Below are 22,989 nucleotides of genomic sequence, written 5' to 3'. Positions count from 1 at the left end.
TTAAAATTGATAAAGGGAGGGGTAGCGGAGCACAACAATAAGGGTGATGTGGCTTCGTTCGACCCTCGCCTATGGTGTGGGCAACATGTTTCACGCCAGTTATGGCGATTCTTCAGGACCTATGGTTGCTCATCAATTAATTAATGCGAAGTCTCCCCCAAATCGAAGAAACTTCCATATACAACCTGTATATCAAGGCAGCGAGTGCTACTGCGGTGGTCCTTGCCCTAGAAGTTGGGAAGAAACAAACAAAATCAAAGCTGAATGTATTCAGGCTCTTGTGTATATCAGCAGATTCCCAACATACTACTGTAGTTAACCTTATATAGGTCCAAACCCAGTGAGATACGGGGAAGGGGAAGGCTATGTGCGAAAAGGGGAACTCGGGAATTGGTGAATCACGCAGAGCAAGTGCTACGGATACCGTGGTTAGATCTCTACCAATAATTATTAATAATAATTATTATTATTATACTCAGGTTGTGGCACCCGTTCGTGCTGTTACAACTTAGTGGTAGTATAAGGGGTATCAATTGAAAAAATTCTGCAAGTACATAGTGAACAGAGTCCCACGTGTGTTCAATCTCGCCATGGTGGTGTTTTCGCCAAATTATACATGCTGGTGAAATCTTACCTAAACCCATGAAGGTCAGGCCCCACCGACTGTCCCTGGGAAGGCCTGAGCGGCGGGGAGTCCCCTGCGTGGGGGGGTGAAATAAATATTTATTTAATTTTAATTTTCATTTTTGTCATGAGAATGCGTGTGATCGCCAAACACGCTTTATTACAGTGTAGGGCCAGAGTTTATGGTGTTGTTGCTATTGGTAGTCAAGGGTGATCACATGTGGTCATAAGCATCATGCTTCTAACATCACTCCTATTGTTGGCAGTGAGGCGGTCATAAACGCGGATCAAGCAAAGGTAAAGGGGAGTTAAATTACCCTTAGAGTTGTTATTTGCAATGCTTATGGTAGCGCGTGATAATCAAAGTGAGGGATTGCGCAGTAATGAAACACAACTGATTACTTGTATAGTTGTTTGCAGACGATCATAAACGATCATAAACCTCAGTCGCGCTGTGATTTAGCGAAACACCCTGTAGTGCGTCTCGATCATGTTGGCCCAAGATCCCTCTACCTTACCTGAATGCTCGAGGCGGAGGAGGGTCAGAACCTACCCATCCCACGGCGGCGTTAGCACAGAACAGCCGGTAGACCGCTGTGCGCTCCGTGCCCCATTTAGAGCCGGTAACCGCGAGTGTTGCGGGGGGCGTGGCCTAGGCGTTGCTAGGGAACGCATCCGAGCATCGTGTGGACAGAGAAAAGGGGGCAAGCAGGAAGGTACTGCCTCAGGGGAACTGCGTTTGCGCGCCATCTTGGAGTGGTGCGAATACCACAGCGCCAGGGGTTTAAACGCTAGTGGTACTGAGGTTTGGCAATAGTTAAATCAACCTAAGACTAATAAAGACAAACCCCAAGTGATGGGAAGGTCTGGAGGGGAGATTTTAACAAAAATGATGCGGGGACAAGCACTATTTGGGCATGTGTAATTCATAGATTGAATTGCGAGTTGGATTAAGATAAGGATTAGGATTTTATCTGGCAAGCGCATTCCAGGAGATAAAATCATTAAGCCCCTGTGCGTCAGTTTGAAGGCGATGCACCCAACGCTGCTCCATCTTATACAGTCCCTGTTGGGTAATTGCGGGATGACATTCCAGGATAGTCCATTTGACATCGGTGGGCAGGTGGTTAGATCGGTTGCAATGTTCGTACAGCTTGATATGTGTCTTTTTGCAACGGATGTTGCTGTAATGTTCCATGATGCGCAATTTGACAGTGCGCATCGTCATCCCAATGTAAATTAAGTTACAGGGGCAAATAAGCATGTAGATACATTTCGCACTGTTGCAGTTCGTATGCTTATTGAGATGCCAGGTGAAGTCATTAGGTAGAGCCAGGGATTTGCCCTGGATTGTCTGGGGGCAGATCACGCAGGAGCCGCATCGGTGGTGTCCCACGACAGGAGGTAAGTCCCATAGGGTTTTCAAGGGGCGTGTGCTGGACTTCTTGGGACGGGTGTGGATGAGCGTGTCCCTGAGATTGGCCGTCCTCTTGAAGGCAAACCGGGGTCGGGGTAGGTCAAGGCCTGCTGTGTTCAGGATGCCCCAATGTGAGATCACGGTCTTCTTAATGAAAGAAGAGTTTCTAGTAAAGGACGTAACGCATGTGATTGCCTCGTCCTTTTCCTTGGTGTGGGTTTCAAGGAGTGAGTCTCTGTTATTGTTCAGGGCTCTTTTCATTGAGTTCTTTAAGAGGTGTGTGGGATAGCCTCTGTCCAGGAGTTTGTGTTGTAAATTGCTGGCCTCATGCTTGTAATCTGAAAGTGAGGTGCAGTTCCTGCGCAGTCGTAAGAACTGCCCAAATGGCAGGTTGTCTTTCAAGGATCTGGTATGATGACTCTTATACAGGAGAAGGCTGTTGCGGTCGGTCTCTTTTTTGAAAAGAGTAGTAGTTATTTCTGTGGGTTCCAACCTAATCGTTAGGTCCAAGAAGGGCACGATTGTTCGGAAATTGTGCCTGTGAACTTCAGGAAGGGGTCCTGCAGGTTGATCCATGCACAGAAGGCCTCACAGGTTGCTCGATCTCCTTTCCAGAATATTGAAATGTCGTCAATGTAACGACGCCACATGGTTAAGTTTGTCCGGAATGGGTTTTGTTCGGGTGGATAGATGTGATTTTTCTCGAATGATGCCATATAAATACAAGCCAGGCTGGGCGCAAAGGTAGAACCCATTGATGTCCCGCTCACCTGGTGGTAGAGCTGTGACTCGTACCTAAAAAAATTCTCTGTGAGGGCTATATGTGCTAGCTCCATTATGAAGGTGATCGGGGTGGGGGAAGACCATTCCTCCAGCCGTAACGTAGTCTCCACAGCCTCCAAAGTGGCCTGTTGGGGGATGTTGGTGAATAGTGCCTCCACATCCAGAGTTAGGAGAAGGTCCACATCCTCCCTGCCATCCACTTCGTCAATGAGGCGTAGGACATCCCTGGTGTCCTGAAGGTAAGATGGAATTTGCTTTACCACGGGCTGTAGAAAAGCGTCACAGAATTGTGACAAAGGCTCTAGGAGAGAACCTATCCCAGAAACAATAGGTCTTCCTGGTACTGGGGTGGTTCCCTTGTGGATTTTAGGGAGGGTATAGAAATACGGCGTGATCGGTTCCGTGGTGGTAAGGAAATCCGCCTCTTTCTTTGAAATCCATTCGTTGGTTTCTCCCTCAATTATAAGGCTCATAATAGTCGTAGTTAGTCGTTTGGTAGGATCCTCCGTGAGTGGTCGGTAGTGATTGGTATTAGACAGTTGTCGTCTGCACTCACGGTCGTAATCCTGGTAGTCTTGGAGAACCGTAGCTCCCCCCTTATCTGCCTGTTTTATGACAATCGACTGGTCCTGACCCAAAGTGATCGAAGCTTGTCGTTCTTTGGACGTAAGGTTTTGGAACTGTTTGATAGTAGGTTTATTTTCCAAACTGGTCAGCACCGCACGCTCAAAGGTTAGGATCTCGGGGGGGACCATCCCATCAGTAGGAGTAAAGGTAGAGGGTTTCCTTAGTCCGGTGTCGTCATTGATGATTTCTGGTGCTTTGTCAAAGAAAGCCCGGAGGCGTACTTTCCTAAAGAGTTGTTGGATCTCGATCATCTCCTGGAAGCTGTCTGGGGTAGGTGTCGGAACGAAGCCGAGACCCTTCTCCAAAATGCTAGTCTCCACAGGTGAAAGTACTTTATTTGAAAGGTTGACAATTAGGGTCTTTTCCCTCTCGATGTGATGCTCCTGGTTTCCATCGAGGTTGACGGAGTCGCTTGGTCCTGCCATTGCACTCCTTTCTGCCCTCCTCGCTTGCGCCCTCTTCCTCTGCCCCAACCTCTGCCTTGAAAAGGTGGCGGATTAGGAGGGTAATATTGTGGGGGGCCTTGCTGGAAGAACGGATATTGCCATGGCGGTGTCATGTGAGAAGGGGGGGGACCCATAAAGGTCGGACCCGGTTGGTAGCCTTGCTGCCAGCTAGGGCGTTGTTGGAACCGACTGTTCCTGCCTGGTTGGCCACCACTGGAGTCACTGCTGGTCGAGCCTCGTCTGCTGGTGTTACTATCTGAATTCTCATCCGAGGAATAACTGGTTTTCTTCCCTTTGAAACCATCCTTGAGGTAGGGGTAGACTTTTTCTTTTTCAAATTTGGAAATGTCTTTCTGTAGTTTGGTCGTTTTTTGGTTTAGCAGAAAATCATGGTGGTCTGACATTTCCTGATTTATTTCAGCTAGCTTGGTTGTAAAGGCCGTTTTATTGTTCTTGCCGATAGCACTTTTCATGGTGGCTTCTATAGCTGAGATTTTGTCCTCTAGAGCGTTGGCAAGGCGTTTCGCAGTTTGCGAAATCAGGAATAAGAGATCTTTGGTGCATTTCCAGGATACCTGGCACCAATCAACTTTGAAGGGTTTGTCCTCCAGAAAGAGTCTAGGGATGATGTTCACAATTAAGCCTTTTGGAGCTATATTGCTCCTTAGATATTCCGTCATCATTCTGCCATGCAGTGTGATTCTGATGAGTTCTTTTTTCATCACTGTTAATGTAGACCAATCGTCGTTGGACGCACCAGAGGTTGGGGCGGTCGGATCAGTAAGCAAAGGTGGAGCAGCTCTTAGTGCCTCAGCTATGGCATCTTCATCAAAACTGAGGCCGGGTACGTCTTCCATGATGTAGAGGAAGGGAGCACCGGTGTAAGGAATGCGCTCGCCAGAGAAACACGGGGACTCAGTTTCTATGGTACTCAGAATGGAAATGATGGAGTGGGCCAGCTAGTGGACAGATTTTCCACTGTTGGTAACCTGTAAGTCCCGTGGGCAGAGACCACGTAAAGAATAATATGCAAAAGGGGGGACAGTGGAGGGCGATATTTACCGGGGTCCAATGTACGTGTCCAATGAGCAGTATACAACAATTGTACAAAGTTCCCCTGAAGAGGAGGGAGAAGGGAAAAGGGAGGAGAGGAAACAGCCACTCTCAGGAGTGTGCAGCAGGGAGTTGAGTAAACCCTTTTCGGAATTAGGATGCCTCACACAATTAGAGGATTAGACAACAGTAGCCGCCCGTCCAAATAACTGTATCGTGTCATCATTGGCCTCCTGCTCCAACGACAAGCTGGCGGTGCAATGCCTGCCGGGCAACACGTAGTGTTACTCTTTTAGTGGAGTTCTTTTATTCCTGGCCAGTGGGTGCATGCGTGTGAGGGACCTAAGAGGTGCGATTGTGAGCGTGAGTGAAAGTTAAAAGTAAGTCAGTAGAGTCCATTAGAACATTTTTAATCAGGTGGCTCACTGCTTAATTAAAATTGATAAAGGGAGGGGTAGCGGAGCACAACAATAAGGGTGATGTGGCTTCGTTCGACCCTCGCCTATGGTGTGGTCAACATGTTTCACGCCAGTTATGGCGATTCTTCAGGACCTATGGTTGCTCATCAATTAATTAATGCGAAGTCTCCCCCAAATCGAAGAAACTTCCATATACAACCTGTATATCAAGGCAGCGAGTGCTACTGCGGTGGTCCTTGCCCTAGAAGTTGGGAAGAAACAAACAAAATCAAAGCTGAATGTATTCAGGCTCTTGTGTATATCAGCAGATTCCCAACATACTACTGTAGTTAACCTTATATAGGTCCAAACCCAGTGAGATACGGGGAAGGGGAAGGCTATGTGCGAAAAGGGGAACTCGGGAATTGGTGAATCACGCAGAGCAAGTGCTACGGATACCGTGGTTAGATCTCTACCAATAATTATTAATAATAATTATTATTATTATACTCAGGTTGTGGCACCCGTTCGTGCTGTTACAACTTAGTGGTAGTATAAGGGGTATCAATTGAAAAAATTCTGCAAGTACATAGTGAACAGAGTCCCACGTGTGTTCAATCTCGCCATGGTGGTGTTTTCGCCAAATTATACATGCTGGTGAAATCTTACCTAAACCCATGAAGGTCAGGCCCCACCGACTGTCCCTGGGAAGGCCTGAGCGGCGGGGAGTCCCCTGCGTGGGGGGGTGAAATAAATATTTATTTAATTTTAATTTTCATTTTTGTCATGAGAATGCGTGTGATCGCCAAACACGCTTTATTACAGTGTAGGGCCAGAGTTTATGGTGTTGTTGCTATTGGTAGTCAAGGGTGATCACATGTGGTCCTAAGCATCATGCTTCTAACATCACTCCTATTGTTGGCAGTGAGGCGGTCATAAACGCGGATCAAGCAAAGGTAAAGGGGAGTTAAATTACCCTTAGAGTTGTTATTTGCAATGCTTATGGTAGCGCGTGATAATCAAAGTGAGGGATTGCGCAGTAATGAAACACAACTGATTACTTGTATAGTTGTTTGCAGACGATCATAAACGATCATAAACCTCAGTCGCGCTGTGATTTAGCGAAACACCCTGTAGTGCGTCTCGATCATGTTGGCCCAAGATCCCTCTACCTTACCTGAATGCTCGAGGCGGAGGAGGGTCAGAACCTACCCATCCCACGGCGGCGTTAGCACAGAACAGCCGGTAGACCGCTGTGCGCTCCGTGCCCCATTTAGAGCCGGTAACCGCGAGTGTTGCGGGGGGCGTGGCCTAGGCGTTGCTAGGGAACGCATCCGAGCATCGTGTGGACAGAGAAAAGGGGGCAAGCAGGAAGGTACTGCCTCAGGGGAACTGCGTTTGCGCGCCATCTTGGAGTGGTGCGAATACCACAGCGCCAGGGGTTTAAACGCTAGTGGTACTGAGGTTTGGCAATAGTTAAATCAACCTAAGACTAATAAAGACAAACCCCAAGTGATGGGAAGGCCTGGAGGGGAGATTTTAACAAAAATGATGCGGGGACAAGCACTATTTGGGCATGTGTAATTCATAGATTGAATTGCGAGTTGGATTAAGATAAGGATTAGGATTTTATCTGGCAAGCGCATTCCAGGGGATAAAATCATTAAGCCCCTGTGCGTCAGTTTGAAGGCGATGCACCCAACGCTGCTCCATCACACATCAATCAGATCACACAGAACTTGCAGCTCCATGCTTTATATGGCAAAACTGCCTCTAAGGTTAAATACATGTTACTGGCTCAAGCTCCAGAAACTTCACCAGCCCTCAGGTTAAACAGGTTTTAGTGGCTGAGCTCTAGGGAGCAGACTTGGTCCATGGGATGCTGTCCCTGGTATGACAGGACATGTATATCTACGGTTAAAAAGATTTCATAAGCTCAGGCCCTTGTGGACAGTTACCAATCGGTTACACAGAGCTTAGAATCTGAAGCCTGCGGAGAGGATGTAGCCTTATGGCTAGAGTGTAACTGGGGAACCGTGTTCGAGGCTCGGCAATGACGCTCAACATCCTGTGATTCTGGGCAAATCACTTAATATAATCTCCTGTACGTAACAAAAATGAATGTGTTCATCTGTGACAAAACTGGTACTCATGTAAAGTGCTCTGATATATGATGTCCTCAGGTCTAGTTTGCGCTGTATAAAACTCTACAGGTTACATTGATGATACAAACTGAGAATTGAGCCGCAGACGTTTCGATCTGGTTACACAGATTTTATAATCTCAAATCTCAGACAGTAGAATAATCCATAAATTTAAATAGGTCTTATAGGCTTGCTCCTCGATCAGTAGACTTATTTCTCACATCACACAAATGTACAACCTCACAACTCACAAAGTACCCCCTGACCTAACACAGATGTGAAAGGCACATGTTTCTAACAGCTTCATCTATATTGTTGCACAAACCTTACACACAATCATCTCAACTACAATTGTTCATGCCTTTTACGTAAAAGCTATCTTGCAGGTTACAGAGATCTTGGTTTTTTTTTTTGGCATCTAGTACTTTAAATTCTGACCAGTTGCTTTACAGGTGTGAATTCTATCATTAAATTAGGCTCTTTCCAACAATGTTCACCACACACACAGCCATCAATCAACCTTATAGGATGTGTGGCACATTCAACCACTGCTTGCTTTTTAGCCAACACACTTGGCACAATGGGATAATCAGGATAAACCCATAATACAAATAAAAAAATCTGTAAGTCACACAATACAAGTTGCAGTAGAATAAAAAAGCACAACTGTTGTAATGTGAGACGCAACATACGGTTCTACTTGACAGCATATGAGTGCATTATGTTGAAAATAAAAGTAAAGTGGCTTAACTGTTCTGCCCTGTTAGACTTGGCATCTTTTAGCGTGTTTCCCTTGAGTTTTTGCTTTCTGCCCTCCCGGTTTTGCTGGTATAACGTTTCTGCTCGCTTTTTGCACTGCTGATCAGTGGTAAAGCGCTGGTGCTCCTGTGGTAAATTGTGTTATGATTAGATGTGTGACTTAATTGTCAGTCCGCAGTAAAGGGCAAGGCGGGTGCCGGGACTTGTGAGTCAACCGCTACTCGTGGCCCTGCAGCACGGATTGTTCCACACACGTACGTAACCCGAAAAAGGTATAAGTGAATGAAATTTGGTATGCCTGAACTCAGCGTCTAAAGACGCAGACTTTAGCGAGGGTACCATTTTCATTCTGAGTTCATAGAGGCCACTTTTAGAAAGTGGGTATTATTTTGCTCGGTCATCCCGTGTGCGTCTGCTGGAATGTGGATTGCCTGTCTGTTTTTTTGACCACAGATGGCTAGGAAGCAAGGTGGATTCCGATAGTCTAGGTAGGTCAGGAAATGGCCGAATAGACCTGGGTTACGATGGAGGAAGAGGGAGGAGATTTCCTTGCACCTCAAAGGGCCTGGTCTGCCTCTGACAAAACTGTCTCCATCTCCTGCCAGGAATTCACACCAGAGAAGGCCCAACTGGTTCTGGACGAACACCCACACCCTCGGCCTGGAAGATCAAATGATTTTTGTGTACAAATACTGGGTCCCAGACCCCGGAACTTTAGAACTCCTCTGGATCAAGAAGACTGCACAGAAGAAGAGCCGGAGAAGCTGCTAAAAGGAACGACCACTTTTCTGCATGCTTTGCTGGGCTGACCTGCAGTGGCTGCTTCTGTCTTGGGCAGTGAAAGGCCGGTACTGGACTTTCTGCATCTGAATTGGTGAGACTCTCCAAGGGCTTGAGGTAGAGCTTGCCCTCTGTTCACAAAGTCACAAGAACAGCAAAGACTTCAGGTTCTTTGACTTGCAGCTCTGGGGACTGTGTGTTTTGTGCTGCAACCCAAGGAATGTCACTCGACGACATCTATGACGACCCTGCCAAACCTCTGTCCTGAAGGCACCGCAGAAGGCACAGTCGCAAGGTTGCACCGCGACCCTGGTCTCACCAACGACGCCTGCTGACGCCATCACTGAGCTGCTGCTTGCACCGCAACCTGTGGGCACCGCACTGCCTTGCTTCACGCCAAAGCTTTGGCACCGCAGAGGGCAATGCCACACCGTGAGCCTGGTCTCACTGACGACACCTGCTGATGCCATCACCGAGCCGCTGCTCGCACCACGACCCGTGGGCCCACACTCTGCAATGCCTCGCTACAGGACGACGCTGTGGTCTTCCTGACGGCGCCACTTCCCGGCGAAATCGATGCCGCTGCTTGCACCGTGGTTCGGGGGCAACACTCGTAAGCTACATGATGCACCGCCCTCATCCCACACCGCAGTCTTGGCCCCCCGACGCCGGTGTCCTCGACTCTAGTTCGTCAGCCGACGACAGCGCTTCAGCAACAACTACGCCGCTGCTTGCACTGTGACTTGCTAGCACCGTGACGGGCACCGCCTCCATCTCGCACCGTGACCCTGGTCTCACCGATGACGCCATCTGATGCCGCCACCGAGCCGCTGCTCGCACCGCGACCGGGGGGCACCGCACGCCATACTGCTAAACTTCACACTACAGCACCGGACGCCTGTTGGCGCCAGTGTTCTGGATCCCATCAGAAAGGAGTCTGACCTACAATGTGAGTGACTTCAAGGACCCCATCACCCTGCATCTCTGAAAGGTACTGTTTACTGGTCTTCCCGCCACCGTAGTTGGCCTGTGACCCCGCAGTCAACCAGAACTGCTTACGGATTTGTATGCTCAAGATGCAGTGGAAGCCTGGCGGGAGCTTACCAACCAAGGAACTCTTTTTAATCAACATAGTTTTGTACTGTGAACTTTTAAGTATAGCATTGTGGATTTTCATCGGTCTTGGTCTTGTTTTCATTTTTATATAAAAAATACTGAATATTTGTCTAAACTGGTGTGGTGTCCTTTTGTGGTGTGTACACTGTCTCACTGTTGGTTATGTGTAAATGCTTTACACACTGCCTCTAAGATAAGCCTGGCTGCTCTGGGTTATTTTAGACGTGTAACTCCCTTATCCTGACTCGAGTGATGGTTTTTGCCTGGCTTTGGCCCGTGCCCTAGCGTACCAAAAATCCCATTTCTATCATTGGTTGTCAGCAGTGTGGATAGGACTTGCGTTTGCACGTAACTTACAGTAATTGGTGCACTACTACCATATCACAGACCATACCGTTACACATACCAGCCCATTTTGTTTTTGCCCTATTTTTGTGATCTTGCCTGGTAAACTTTCTACTTCATCATGCCGTAATCAATAGCATCATCCATTGCATACATGGAAATTGCCTTTGAGGAGGATAGGTTGGAGCTCTACACTGTTAGAGAATTGAAATCCGTTTGCAAAAACCTAAACGCCCAAGTCAGAGGCCTCACTAGTAAAGACGAGCTACAAAAGGCGCTGAGGGCCTGGGTAGCAGCCAGAAACGCCAGTGGGCAATCTGGTGATCTTAGTGGAGAGGTGGAGGAGCCTAGTCCTAGGGTGGATGTGCTGTTGGGAGGGGGGAAACTTCCCGGCCAGGGTGCAGTGGCCTGTCCCCAGAGGAACTGGAGGACAGGCGGGAAGCCAGGAAGTTCGAGTTGGAAAAACTCAGGATGGAAAGTGAGAGGGAAAACAAAAGAATAGCCATGGAAGAAAGGAAGATGATGTTAGACAATGAGTGAGGTTTTAAGGACCTGGAGCTAAGGAGTAGGCCCTGCTCAGATGGTGGCAGCAACTCATCAAGACAGGCAGACAGTATTGTGCCCATCCCTAAGAATGTGGGCAAGGAATTCAAGAAGGGGGATGGCATACAAAGGTGGTTTTAGGGGTGCGAGGCAGCAATCTACATGAATGGGGTCCCTGAGGAGAATTGGGGAACCAGATTGTGGCCTCTCTTCCCTGAAGAAGCGAGGGACGCTTCAATAGCTTTGGGTAAGGGGTATAACCTCACCTATCCAGACAAGAAGGACCCCCTCCTCACTAAGTATGGTCTTACTCCTGAAAGGTACAGTGACCAGTTTATGTCCAGTAAGAAGTCCGATGCCAACACATGGTTGGAGTGTGTGGATGTGTTTTGCTGATCTTTGGATGGCAGGGTAAAAGGCAGTAATGTTACATATTATCAGGGGCTCTACAATTTGATTGCGTGGGGGCACCTGTCCAGTCTATGTTTTGCTGATATGCGCCAGCACCTAGTTGATAGTAAGCTGACTGACCCCAGGAAGCTTGCTATGGAGGTGGACCGCTGGGTGAGTACCAGGGTTCACAAGAAAGCGTTTGGGGAGACTCAGCCAAAGGTGGGCAGGGTCCCCAGCAGAAAGGTGGGGAGACAAGGGTAAAAGACAGGATCTCTCTAAAGGGCCCCAAAATAACATCCAAGGTAAAGTTTCCCATCCCCCCGGAGATAAGAAGTAAATGGTCTCAAACGGAAAGCCGGAAGAGACCGGCCCCTGCAGATGTTTTGCATGTGACCAGGTGGGGCACATAAAGAGGGACCCCAGATGCTCAAAGGGGGTGCAGCCACCCACCGGTGGGCAGTCCAAAGTGTTGGCTAGCATAGCGCTTGTGGAGGAGGAGCAGGAGTACCCACAGGAGAGTGGGGGCCCCGCATAAATGACCCTTGTCTCACTAGGGGACAGTGATATGGTCCCAGGAAACCAGGTGCACCCAACACAAAGAAATGTGGCACCTGGGTGACCATCAATGGGCTCTCAGGGATACTGGAGCCAATGTGACCTCAGTTCGCTGTCACCTGGTCTCTGAGAAGCAGGTAGTCCCAGGGGCATTCCACCAAGTAATTGCAGTCTACAATTCAGAGCGCCAGTGTCTGGTGGCGCAGGTTCCCTTTGAGTGGGGGGGTCTCAGGTCCTTTGAGGGTAGTTGTGACCCCTTTCATGCCTGTTGATTGTCTGCTCGGTAACGACCTGGAGCAGTCCTTGTGGAAGGATTTCGGGCTCAGGTCCCACTTGGAGATGCTTGGGTTGCCAGGGTGTGCCTGCGTGTCCACTCGGTCCATGGTGGCCAGAGAGGGTGATCAGAAGGGTCCGGAGCCAGAAACAGTTGCCCAGGTCCCTGCCAGGGGAAAAGGCGGGGGCACGGAAAACCGGCCTCCAAAGTTCCCATGGCCGGGAGGAGGTGGACCTTGAGGGGGACGCCCCGGTGCCTACAGCGGATCAGGTAGCCGAACTGGGGTTCATCTCTGAGCTGACCCATTGGCAGCAAGAAGGGGGTCCCACCAGGGAGGAGTTCTGCCATGAGCAGAAAGAGTGCCCTTCTCTGGATGGTCCGCGGTGGCAGGTCGCAGCCCAGGTGACTGGTGATCAGTCCGGGTCACATTAGATCTACTGGGAGAATGATCTCCTGTGCAGGGATCCTTAGGTCATGGAACCTGGATCAGATCTTGTGCTGGTGGTACCCCAGCGCTTCCGGACCTTCCTACTGGGTCTCACGATGTGCCTTTGGCAGGAGAAATGGGGCAGGACAAGACCTTGACAGGCTTGTCACCCTCTTATTCTGGCCCCAAATGCGAACGCAGCCGATGTGCATTGTCAGTCTTTCCAAACTTGCCAGGCAAGTGGCAAGAGTGAGAGGAAGACCAAAGCTCCTCTCCAACCATTCCCCGTTGTTGGGACTCCCTTCTAGAGAGTAGGGATGGACATTGTGGGACCACTTGATCCCAAGACAGCCCCGGGCAATAGGTACTTCCTGGTCTTGGTGGACCATGCCACCCGGCATCCCGAGGCAATCCCTCTCAGGACAACGACGGCACCAGTGGTGGGCCAGGCGTTATTGTTTTTTTTTTTCCGCGTGGGGTTCCTGAGAAAGGTGGTTTCTGACAGGGAGACCAATTTCATATCGAAGTATATGACATCCCTGTGGAAAGAGTGTGGTGTTACTTACAAGTTCACCACCCCTTACCACCCCTACGGTAACGGTCTGGTAGAAATGTTCAACCAGACCTTGAATGGCATGATTAAGGGTCTCACCGAACTCATGAGGTGTAAGTGGGACGTCCTCTTACCGTGCCTTCTCTTTGAGTACCGGGAGGTACCCCAGTAGTCTCTCGGGTTCAGTCCCTTTGAGCTTCTTTACGGTCACCCGGTGCGAGTACCTCTAAGCTTGGTGAGGAAGGCTGGGATGCCGATCCCAGAAAGACGCCGAAGGATGTGTCTAGCTACATGCTGGCCTTCCGAAACCAAACTGCCTGCTTCAGAAAACTCGCTCAGGTGAACTTCCAGGCCAGCTAGGAAGAAATGAAGAAGTGGTATGACCAGAATGCACTCCGGTCGAGATTCAACGTGGGTAAAAAGTGTGGGTTATGACCCCAGCGGAACCTTGTGCCTTGCAGGACAAGTGGACTGGGCCCTTTGAGGGGGTGGAGCACAAAAGTGAAGTCACCTACCTGGTGGATTTGCAGGCTCCCCGGAACCCTTTACGGGTCCTCCATGTGAACTGCCTCAAGCCCCACTGAGAGGTCTGAAGTGAGCATGCTCTTGGTGACGGACAACGGGGAGGAGGCGGAGAGTGAACCTCTCCCAGACCTCCTGTCTGCCCAAGAGGGGGATGGGTTTGTGGATGGTGTGATCCTCTCCCGACCCTGACCGCTGAGCAACAGAACGAGTGTCGCCAGTTGCTGTGGCAGTTTGCCTTGCTGTTCTCCTTGACTCCAGGTGTTACTCACTGGTGTACACAAGACGTGGACACCGGTGACAGCCGCCCGGTGAAACACAAGATATACCGGTTGGCTGACCAAGTCAAGGCCAGCATCAAAGAGGAGGTCTTGAAGATGTTGGGGCTAGGGGTGGTTGAGCTGTCCAGCAGTCCATGGGCCAGCCCCGTGGTCTTGGTCCCGAAGGCTAAGGCACCCGGTGCCACTCCAAAACTGCGGTTCTGTTTGGACTACCGGGGGCTCAATGCTGTCACTCAGACTGACGCATACCCCATCCCCCGAGCTGATGAGCTCATCGATCAGTTGGGAGCTGCCAAATTCCTTAGTACGTTTTATTTAACGTCGGGGTACTGGCAGATTGCTCTAACCAAGGGGGCCAAGGAAAGATCTGCGTTCTACACCCTGGAAGGACATTATCAGTTCTGTGTTATGCCCTTTGGGTTAAAGAACACCCCTGCCACCTTTCAGAGGTTGGTCAACCAGGTGTTGGCCGGGCTGGAGGAATTCAGTGCCGCATACCTGGATGACATTGCGGTGTTCAGTGCCATTTTGGACGGACACCTGCAGCACCTCGGGGAAGTGTTGGAGGTGCGGCAGAAGGCAGGCTTCACGATTAAGGCCAGTAAGTGCCAGATCGGGCAGGGGTATGTGGGGTACTTGGGACACCAGGCAGGGAGAGGCCAGGTGGCACCCCAACAGCCCAAGATTGACACCATTCTGGCTTTGGAGCCACCCAAGACCCATACCGAGGTGAGGGCCTTTTTGGGACTCACCGGGTACTACATGAGGTTTGTTAAGGGATATGGCACCATTGTTGACCCCTTAACTGAGCTGACTTCCAAGAAGTAGCCAAAGAAGGTGATCTGAACAGAGTCCTGCAAGTAGGCTTTTGATGCCCTGAAGGCCGCCATGTGCACGGCACCCGTGCTCAAGGCACCGGACTTCTACAAGGAATTTGTGGTGCAGACCAATGCTTCAGAGCATGGAGTGGAAGCGGTGCTCTCACAACTAAATGAAGAGGGCCTAGACCAGCTGTAGTCTTCCTTAGCTGGAGACTACTTCCCAGGGAACAGAGGTGGAGAGGCATAGAAAAGGAAGCTTTCGCTGTGGTCTGGACACTGGAGAAGCTGATACCATACCTGTTTGGGACTCACTTCTGGATTCAGACCGACCACAGTCCCCTCAGATGGTTGATGCAAATGAGGGGTGAGAATGCAAAACTGCTGAGGTGGTCCATCTCCCTACAGGGATGGACTTTATGGTGGAACACCGCCCTGGCACAGAACACGCCAATGCAGATGGTCTGTCCAGGTTCTTACATCTTAATGAAGAGAACTCCCAGGAGGGTTGGTAGTTCTCCCTACTTTCAGCTGGGAGGGGGACATGTGTTAGACTTGGCATCTTTTGGCGTGTTTCCTCTGAGTTTTTGCTTTCTTCCCTCTCGGTTTTTACTGGTATAACGTTTCTGCGTGCTTTTCACACTGCTGATTAGTGGTAAAGCGCTGGTGGTCCAGTGGTAAATTGTGTTATGATTAAATGTGTGACTTACTTGTCAGTCCCCAGTAAAGGGCACAGCAGGTGCACAATGGCTTGTGGGTCAACTGCTATTTGTGGGCCTGCAGCACGGATTGTGCCACCAACGTACGTATCCCAAAAAAGGTATAAGTGAATGAAATTTGGTATGACTGAAGTCACCGTCTAAAGATGCAGCCTTTAGCAAGGGTGCCCTTTTTATTCTGAGTATATAAAGGCCACTTTTAGAAAGTGGGTATTATTTTGCTCTGTCATCCTGTGTGCCTCCGCTGGAATGTGGATTACTTGTCTGTTTTTTGGACGCCAGATAGCTAGGAAGCAAGGTGGCTCCCGATAGTCCAGGTAGGTCAGGAAAGGGCTAAATAGACCAGGGTTACGATGGGGGAAGAGGGAGGAGATTTCCTTGCACCTCAAAGGGCCTGGTCTGCCTCTGACAAAGCCGTCTCCACCTCCTGCCAGGAATTCATGCCAGAGAAGGCCCAACTGGTTCTCACCGGAAACCGACACCATCGGCCTGCAAGATCAAAGGATTTTTGTGTACAAATACTTGGTCCTAGATGCGTGAACTTTATAACTCATCAGGATCAAGAAGACTGCACAGAAGAAGAGCCGGAGAAGCTGCTAAAAGGAACAACAGCTTTGCTGTGTGCTTTGCTGGGCTGACCTGCAGTGGCTGCTTCTGTCTTGGGCAGTGAAAGACCAGGACTGGACGTTCGCAAATGAATTGGTGAGACTCTCCAAAGGGCTTGAGGTAGAGCTTTCCCCCTGTTCATGAAGTCTCAGGAACAGCAAAGACTTCAGGTTCTTCGTCCCGCAGCACTGGAGACTGTGTGTTTTGTACTGCAACCCGAAGAATGCCACTTGACAACATCTACGACGACGCTACAGAATCTGTGTCCTGAAGGTACCACCGCAACCCCGCACTGTAACCCGGGTCTCACCGACGTTGCCTGCTGACGCCATCACCGAGCCCCTGCTCGCACCCTGACCTGTGCATCCCACTCAGCAACCCCTTACTTCACACCGAAGCTTTGGCTTCGCAGAGGGCACAGCCGCAATGCCGCACCGCGATCTTGGCCTCACCGATGACGCCTGCTGACGCCATCAACGAGCCGCTGCTCGCACCGCGACCCATGGGCCCGCACTCTGCACTGCCTTGCTACACGACGATGCCTTGGCCTTCCTGATGCCGCCACTGTGAGAAGTTGGCCTGTCATATGCTGTACACTGTTCTAGTGGGCACCTTGCACCAGTCCAAACAACCCTTATTGATGATAGGTTTAAGACAACCTTTATTGAAAGCTATCCTAGTGGCAGCTATGGAGAGCAGCCTTCAGGCTAAGTCTTGAAGGAGTGTAAAGCAGCTTGGTTTACCAGATTATAACCTCTTGAATGTCTAAATGAAAAGAGAACCACACAAGATATATATATCAAATATATGTATTTATTTCTAAACTCTCTCTAGTAATCTCTTTGTGAGATTACAGAGCAAAGTACACACTTTAAATTCAATAGAACTTCAGTAAATAGCACAATATACACTGGGCCCCTGGGGGGGACCAAACCATATATTAAGAAAGTGGGATAAGAACCACGACTTGACTAGACACAAGGCCTAGAGCCTGTAGAATCGCTGAGACCACAAGGAACCACCCATGGTAGTGACACTGGGGCCCACGGGGGATGTGTGCAGTGTGAAAACACAGCTGCGAATCTCCATTAATTTCCATGGGAAAAGTCGCGGTTGGAAATTGAAAGATCAAGGACATTTAGGAGAGGACTTTGAGCAAACCCCATTAGACTTAAGGGGTTCTAGGGCCAACACCCACAGGAGCACTGGAGTACTCGAGTTACCTCACCCAGGTAAGCTGGGTGCAGAGCTATCTTTTGGTGTCGGGAATCGTCGTCGATTTCAATGGCGATCTGCTGCAAAGTGCTGCTGCCCTGGAGAAGAAAAGTGCCTGGTGTGATCCAAGCCTGGATCAAAGATGTGAAGAACCTGAAAGCAGAGGGGACAGGGTCTGGGTCACTTGCCGGTGACCAGGGGCACGATAGACGAACGCCAACCGATGTCGGGTGATTCAGATGTGAAGAGGTGAAGCTTGACTCTGCAGCCACAAGGACCAGGAGGTGTCGAAAATGACCAGGAGTTGGATTCGAGCTGTCCCACAAAGGATGATGAGTGAGGTAGTGTCAGTGCCCGGATTGGACCCAACAAGCCTTGGCAACAGCAACCCACGCAAGAAGCGAGAAGATGCCTCAATGCGGACCAGCAAGGTCCGGGGGACTCACCAATTGGTGGAGAGTCAGGGCACGTCTGAAGCAACCAGAGAAGCCCACGGAAAGTCAAAGTTGCCTTCTCAGGGACTCACCAGTTGACGGACCAGGGATCGCAAATGTACCTCGAGGGCTGCAGGTCTCAGCTTTTCTGAGGACTCAGGTCAGTCTCGGGGAAGTCTGGAAATCTATCTCCTGTGTTGCAAATACTTCAGAGTCCAGCGGGAGCTTCGGAGATGCAAACAGGACAGATGCATCTTTGGTGCCTGCCACGTAGGGGAGTAACTTCTTTACTCCAAGGGAGATTCTTCAGTCATCCAGCATCGTGCAGATAGTCGAAGTACCAGGATTCAGTATCAGAGTTTTGTCCAGGTGTAATCTAAAGTCCTGCTGCAAGAGGTTCCTATCTTATACCCACGGAAGGGGTGGGACAAACTCTGGAGACCCACCTATTGGAGGGTTTCGAACGAGTGGTGGCTACACGCATTTCCTTTGTCCAGTTTCACGCTGGCAGCCCCTGCAACCGGTTTGAACTGGGCTATGCACAGGGACAAACAAATGTGCCCCCAGTGCTGACTTCAAAGCACTCTTGGAGTGCACCCACCCAGCCGCAATCGACCCTGTGACAGGAAACCTACTGTCCAGGCCTCCCCTGCCGGAGTTTCGTCCAGCAGCAGGAGGCCAGACTTATGTCTGTGGCATCCATTTTGTGATGCCCGGGTTCTTTTAAACTGGTACCAGATGTACCGGTGTGTACATGTCTCTCCCTCTAGAAAGGTGGAATCATACCCCCGCCGCCAGGACTGGTGAGGGGGTATGATTCCAAAGTGTTTGACACCAAACCAAACACTACATGTTTCCTTGCAGCCATTTCAAAGTTAGCATTTACTGCGAGGTTATAATGCACTTAAAAGTATATGGTCTGGCTGAATCACAGAAAAACCCCAGAGAATAGATTCCAAAGGCTGCAGAGGGGCAGTGATCATGCATGGGCACCCTCTAACACAAAACCCAGCACTCTGCCTGCAGAATTGATAAGGCCTGCCATAGGGATGACTGATAGGTTTATATGTGCAGTGATATAAGGTAGATATAGGGAGCCTATATCTAAGTAAGGGCTGCATACACCACCTTACACAGGCTGCAGTAGCAGACCTGTGGTGTCATTTTGGAAGGCTTCCCAGGAGTGGCATAATACATGCTTCAGCCCCAGGTAGGCCTCTGGGGTACCTATGCCCTTTGGTACCTAAGGTACCATATACTAGGGACTCATAAGGGCACCCCAGTAACCAAACTGGAGTGTACCTAAAGTACATGGAATCATTTTAGAGAGGAAGCAGCTAAGCTAGGGTCCTGGATAGCAGGGCCCCACCCAGACCAAAGCCAAAAAACTGTGAAACACCAGCAAAAAGTGGGGGTAACCACAAGAAGTAGATCCTACTCTCCTACAGCCATTTCCCGACAAAATCAACGCCGCTGCTTGCACCGTGGTTCAGGGGCACCTCTAATAAGTTACACAATGCACCGCCCCCATCCCACACCACAGCTTTGGCCACCCGACGCCGGTGTCCTCGACTCTAGTTCGTCAGCCGCGACAGCGTTTCAGCAACGACAATGCCGCTGCTTGCACCTTGATTTGCTAGCACTGTGACGGGAACCGCCTCCATCTCGCACCATGACCCTGGTCTCTCCGAAGATGTCATCTGACGCTGCCACCGAGCTGCTTCTCGCACCGCGACCTGGGGGCACTGCACGCCGCACCGCTGCACTTCACACCACAGCACCCTGCGACTGTTGGCGCCAGCGCTCCGGATCCCATCAGAACGGAGCTCGACCTGCAACGCAAGTGGATTCAAGGGCCCCATTGCCCTGCTTCTCTGAAAGGTACTGTTTGCGGGTCTTCCTAACACCGTAGTTGGCCTGCGACCCAGCGGTCAACCAGAACTGTTTTTGGATTTGTGTGCTCATGACGCCGTGGAAGCCCGGACGGAGCTATCCACACAAGGAACTCTTTTTAATCAACGTATTTTTGAACTGTGAACTCCTAAGTAGAGTATTGTGGATTTTTAACATTCTTTGTCTTGTTTTAATTATATAAAAATATTGGATATTTTTCTAAACTGGGGTGGTGCCCTTTTGTGATACGTACACTGTCTTACTGTTGTTTATGTGCAAATACTTTACACTCTGTCTCTAAGATAAGCCTGGCTGCTCGTGCCAAACTACCAAGGGGGTGAGCAGGGGTTATTTTTGACGTGTAACTCTCTTATGCTGACTAGAGTGGTGGTTTTTGCCTGGCTTTGGCCCTCGCCCTAGCCTACCAAAAATCCCATTTCTAACATCCCCTATGCTAGAGAAAACAATAGATAGGTTAGCTTCCTGATAATACCCTTTGTTAAAAGCACAGTAAGGAAGTTTTGCATTAATTTCCTCTTAGTTTGTGGAGAATGAATATTTTTGTTGCAATAGAATAGACTGCGAGGTTTTATCACAGACAAATATTTTCCTATGGAAGATTATGCACATTTTAATCACTTCGGCAGTGCAGAAATCATTATTTTCTTCCTTGACTTGTGCATCTAAAGTTCTTATTTAATGATTTTTTCAAAATTGCTGTGCAAGATAATTATGCATTTGCAATTCTGTAATTTTGGAAAATGATAATCTCTGAAAACCTTAGTTTTCATTTGAAAAATTAGACCATTGTGTGACTATATATATATTCTCAAGTACATGTCAATGCAAATTGCATATCGATCTTAGGAAATAAATCTAAAAGCACTTTCCATGAATAACTATCCAAAGAAAATGTAGGCACACATTTAAATGTTAGTGTCCAATGACAGTTTCAGATGCACATGTTGGCAAAACAAACGTGTTTACTGTCATCCTCAAAAAAACATGTAGGGGGTAGATGTATCAAGATTTTCGTTAGCGATTTCTTAATAGCGATTCTTTGCGAATCGCTATTAAGAATTCGCAAAATGCGATGTATGTACTTTTCTGCGAGTGTACTGCGATTCCTTAAAGGTCGCATTTTTTTTTGCGAATATTATGCGACTTCTAAATTTGCGAATTTCGCAAATTAAGAAATCGCAAAAAAGCGTGAATCTGCTGCAGCCAACTAAAAAATAGCTGAGTCATACTCAGGAAATGCTCTTGATTAGTTTCACCTGCATGCCTGAGCCACACCCAGTGGCAGTTGGAAACCTGTTTGGCTGGAGAGAAGACCTGCTTGACTTCAGTATGGAGGCTGCAAATTCAGAAGGAGGCCCCTCAGCAGAGAAAAGGAAGAGAAAGCAGAAGTTTTCTGAGAGGGAGGTGGAGACACTGGTGGAGGAAATGGCCTGTAATCATGAACTTTTATTTGGAAAACAAGCAAATATGTACCTGAAGTGAGGAAGAGGAAGTTATGGCTTGAAATACAGGAGAAAGTGAATGTGGTTGGAGTCATCCCAAGATCAATAGATGAGATAAAAAAGCGTTGGTACGACATGAGGCTGAGGGCAAAGGAGAAACTTACTGAGAGACTGAAGGAAGCAAATAAAACAGGAGCTGCAAATATAGACCAGCCAACCCCACATGAGGAGCTTATTGAATCAACAATACAGCATGAAAGTGTCAGTGGAGTCTCAGCCATTGACAGTTCTGATCACAGAGTTGCAGAAGATGGTAAGAAGAACGCATGATTGATTGAATTTATATGTATGATATTTGTGTGTTTTTGTATGAGTACATATTCTGAATTAGAGCAATTATTTAGAAGATGTTGAGTACTGTAATGCCAGAATTAATCCCCTTGATTATTAATTATTTAAAAATTAATAACTACATTACACTTTAGCTTAACTTAAACAAATACCTGATAATAAATAGACAACATTGCATCTGTTGTTTGCATTTTTTAATAGATACAAAGCAGACAGACAGACAGACAGGCAAAAATCTCATGTGCCTCTTTCTTTATTCCCAGATCATGTTGTACATTCACATGATGGTGATGGGGGTCAATCTTCCCAAGAACATATTACAGCCCCTGAAGAATGAATTTCCAATGATGAACAAGAATCCATTTCTTTTGTGAGAAGTAAAAGAAAAGCAGTTGCTCAACTACAGCCTTTCCAAGACTCAGATGATGAACCTGAGGGATCAACACATAGTGCACATGTGTCAGAACAGGAAGTTGTACATCATGAAACAGTCAATGATTCTGCTAGAAAAAGATCATACTCTGTTAATACTACCAGAAAAAGCAGGGGAGAAGTATCAGAGACCACAAATGTTTTTGCTGGTTTGGAGCACAACATGCTTGTAGTCCAAGAGAAGCAGCACAAAGCATTGAGGTCAATTAATGCACAACTGAATAAACTAAATAAGAGTAATAGTAACATTGGTGATGGTATGAGGCGCATGGCTGACTCTTTGGACAGACTCTGTGTTGCTTTTGAAAAATCTGAATCTAATAGAGTGAGAGATTCACGCAGTCATAATATTAGATTACAGAAGTACTACTCAGCAATAAACAGACTGTGCACTGTGACAGCACAGAGCAATAGGCGCAGTATTGCAATGCAACGCATGGTCAGTGAATGCCCCAGAAATGTAGCCAAAGGGCTTGACAAAGTTTCCAATTCTTTTGAATTACTAAAGACATGTCACAAAGGTGCCAGTGCTTTTTTTGAGCCCATTGAGACTGAGGACACGGGATGTCGAAGTAGCAGTAACCCTACGCCAACATTGGACACCACTGAACTGAGGAGTGGGAGCCTTGTGAGTCCACACACTTCTGTGAGGAGCAGTGGCCCAGGGCAACGCAGAAGTAGCAGACAGGGCAAAAAATAAAAACTTTATTCACATATCTTACAAGGAATTTGCATGTAACTGTGAGCAAACATTCTCTGATGTATGTCCTGTGGATTAACAGGTTTCAAATTTATTTTACATTTATATGTTTCTAGAAGTAACATTTCTAAAATCAAAAAACAGTTGTCATGCTTTTTATTCTTAGCGCCAAGACGCCTACGGGCAAACGCACGCGCTCTACAAGTTGTATTAATAAATAATAAATAAATTTGTAATTTCTGCACGCCTTTGACGACCAGCCACAGCTCCTAACCCTGTAGCACATCTTCTTGGGGGTGGCACATCATCATTGTCTGA

This window comes from Lissotriton helveticus, chromosome 5_1 (genome assembly GCF_964261635.1).
Source record: "Lissotriton helveticus chromosome 5_1, aLisHel1.1, whole genome shotgun sequence".
NCBI classification, from domain to species: Eukaryota; Metazoa; Chordata; class Amphibia; order Caudata; family Salamandridae; genus Lissotriton; species Lissotriton helveticus.
The sequence above is the reverse complement of the archived record's forward strand: the minus strand, read 5'-3'. Positions refer to the sequence as shown.